Genomic DNA, 3,349 nt, shown 5'->3' on the forward strand with positions numbered 1-3,349 from the left:
CCTGGTGACTCCCTTGGACAGGGTGACAGGGGGTGCTCATGCTGAGGCTGGGCAGCAGATGAGGAAGAGGAAGATGACGACGTCATCCTAGGGAGAAACCCGAGATCAGATGGCAGCAGGCAGCTGTGCTATTGTAAAGCTTCAGCTGCAGCCTCAGCTTCCTGTCTGCACCTCCAGCCATCATCCCTCCTCCACCCTCTCTAGCTTCTCCACTCTACTCAGCCCACAGTCTGAGTAGGGTACTTTGAGTTTCCTTGAGGTCTGTGTGTTGTCATTAGGGAAGAGAAATCAAGAAGTGTGTAGGTAGGGGGTGTGACACAAATGGAGAGGAGAAAAGTAGGATACCATCCTACTTTTCGTCTGAGGTTATCTATTGGGTCAGGGCCCACATCGCCTGCAGTATGTGTTATCTGAGAGATGTTTCTCCAATGGGAGAGGTCAGAGAGAAATAGGAAGCCTTGAGCCTGTTCTCTCTCATCACTGTCATGGGATAATCAATTTGGGCACAAAATCAGATACTCAGTACTGTGGACTTGTCAGAAAGTGGACTCTTAAAAGTCACTGAGGCTGGTCTGAGGGAGGTCATGTTTGCTCAGGATGAAGACTGGGGAAAGTTGTGGAAGCTGATCAGCTGTCAAAGGTGCCTTGAATGATCTCTGTCTCTGTCTCTCTGTATGTGTGTGTGAGAGAGAGACAGAGAGAGAAAAAGTGAGAGAGAGAGAGAAAGAGAATGTGTGAGTGTGTGTTTCTATGAGTGTGTGAGTGTATATGTGTGAGTGTGTGTATGTGTGTGTGTGTGTGTGTGTGTGAGAGAGAGAGAGAGAGAGAGAAAGAGAGAGAGAGAGAGAGAGCCTATGTGCACACTCAGGTTCATGCATATATAAGTAATTGTGTGTTCAGATATATAGAGTCCAGAGGACACCCTCGTTCGTTATGATTAGGGACACCACCCTATTGCACTATCAACCTTTGGTTTCTGTGCTTGGTTTCTTGGCATTTTGATATGTGGGATTTTGTTGTTGTTGGCGGTGGTGTTGGTGGTGGTGGTGGTGGTGGTAGTGGTTTGGTTTGGTTTGGTTTTCTTGGGTTTTGGTTGGTTTTGGTTTTGGTTTTCTTGTTTTTTGTTTGTTTGGTTTGGTTTAGATTTTTTTTTTTTTTTGGAGCTGGGGATCGAACCCAGGGCCTTGCGCTTGGTAGGCAAGTGCTCTACCACTGAGCTAAATCCACAAACCCTAGATTTTTTTTTGAGACAAATTTTTACTATGTAGTGTTGCTGCCCTGAAACTGGATACATAGACCAGACTGGCTTCAAACTCAGAGATATTCATTTGTCTCTTCCCATAGCAGGGTTCACATAGAAATTCAATTGAGTCCAAAACATGAAACTAGGACAGACCCATGACTCAGGATTAAGGAGCCAGTAGGTGACAGCAGTGGAGCAGGGCACAAGGGGCAGCTGGGATCCTGTAGACTCACCAGGGCCTATTGTGTAAAAATACTGAGGCTTAGCACATGACATATGAGAGCCTCATCAGGTCCATCCCCTTCTTGCATGAGTCAGCAATGGTGTTTGCCCAGAGGCCCCAGAGAGTAAAGGAAAGGCAGATGAAATCTAGAGGTGAGGACTCAGGACCAGGAGGGCATCCTCACAGACCTCACTGCAGCTAAGAATGTGGTTCATGTGGTAGAGCTGGCCTGGCATGCACAGAAGTAAACATTTTATGTCCTACAGGAGATAAAGGGACCTGATGGTGCTCACCTGTAGTCCCTGTTCATGGGAAGTCAAGGTAGGTGGATCTGTAGTCCTTCATGGTCATCTTTAGCTAGATAAAAAGTTCAAGTAACAGCTTGGGCTACTTGAGATAAAACTTACACACACACACACACACACACACACACACACACACACACACACAATTCTTTGTGACAAGGACCGTAGCCCTAGACCTTCCATGTATGGCCAACTCATCCCAAAGGTTCTGTGCCTCAGTGTCTCCAAGGGTACTATGGATATGTGCAGCTGGCAGGGAGGCCATGAGAGATTGTTTCTGGCTCAGGACAATGTATCTGAGGAGCACAGGAACACAAGTAGGACAGAGAAGCAGACATGAGAGAGGGCAGCCTACATAGCCAGCTTCAGGGAAACTTGGACAAGGCAGCCAATGCCAGGAAAGTAAGGAAATGGGATGATGCCTCTGCACATGCTACAGAGATAATAATGTCACTTCCTCTGATACAATCATGTCTTCCTGCCCTTCAGAATGCTGATGTCATTGTGTCCTGGGGAAGGGTAGGAAGAACCTCCATAGAACAAGTGCTGAGGCCCCCACAGCCTCTGCTCCCACCTCTCATGTCTTCACCCAAGTCACAGGCCAGCTGTGTCCACTGTCAGACATATCCCAGGCATTATGTCTTGAGTGACAGACACATGGCTTCTCTGAGCCTTCTTTTCCCATTTATTCCAAAGAAATTCCTGGAATAACTTTCTAAAGAAAGCAACTGTAACAAGAGAGAGTCAGTCAAGAGCTTTATGAAAAGAGCCTCCTCAGAGGCTGCACTGAGTCAGCCGATGGAAGTCTCTGTGAGGAAAGGAAGACTATAATAACTCAATGTGACTAACATCCAGTCAATCAGCCATGTGATAGTCATGTGACTTCTGCCATGGCTTCTGTGATCCTTGCTATCCTGTTATGAGTGACTGTTATGTTGGTGGAGAGAGAGAGGAATGGGATGCTGGTAGAAAGGCTTCTTTAAAAACTTGATTAGATTTAGAGTCATTGTCCTCTTGCCCAGGGAAGTTGGAGACTGTGCCACAGGGAGCAGGCCAAGTCAAAAGAGAGTCAACCAGGACTTGGTTCTGCCGGGGCACTGTGAGGGGCACCTAAAAGACACAAAAATGCCAAAGCACAGCTGGGGTGCAGGGAGGGGGAAGGAGGAGAATGATAAGGGGAGGTCATTGTGCTAGGGGGACTGAAAGTGTTTTCTCATCACCACCTTCTTCATTATGTCTGAAGTGGTTAAGAGACTGACCACTTCATTATGTGAGATTATTAGAGAGACACAGTAACCATCATGGTGGGAGACATAATACAGAAGAGATTGAGATGGAGAGGGAAGGAATAGAGGAAATATAGAGGAAAGGGGCAGAGTGATTAACAAGCCACTTAGGAAATGGAATAAAGTAGATAAGGCAGACAGTCAAGGTGGAAAAGAAGAGAGCCAACCATGCCAAGGACTAGGGTGTGTCTCCCAGCCAAAAATGCAGGCCCAAGAGCCCTGTTATGTTGTCAGTAACCACAAGAGCGGATCTTCTGCAATATGGGAAAAGCAGAAGCCAGATCAATAAGGA

The 3,349-nt window shown here is 46.8% G+C and overlaps 1 non-coding gene across 1 annotated transcript; it reads right to left on the minus strand.

Annotated features, from left to right (window-relative positions):
• Positions 1-1,155: 1,155 nt before the first annotated feature.
• On the minus strand, positions 1,156-1,230 carry Trnag-acc1 (transfer RNA glycine (anticodon ACC) 1). Its single transcript has one exon. It is a non-coding gene; the product is annotated as a tRNA-Gly (tRNA).
• Between the last annotated feature and the right edge of the window lie 2,119 nt (positions 1,231-3,349).

Source organism: Rattus norvegicus, chromosome 12, assembly GCF_021556685.1.
Source record: "Rattus norvegicus strain SHRSP/BbbUtx chromosome 12, alternate assembly SHRSP_T2T, whole genome shotgun sequence".
Taxonomy (NCBI): domain Eukaryota; kingdom Metazoa; phylum Chordata; class Mammalia; order Rodentia; family Muridae; genus Rattus; species Rattus norvegicus.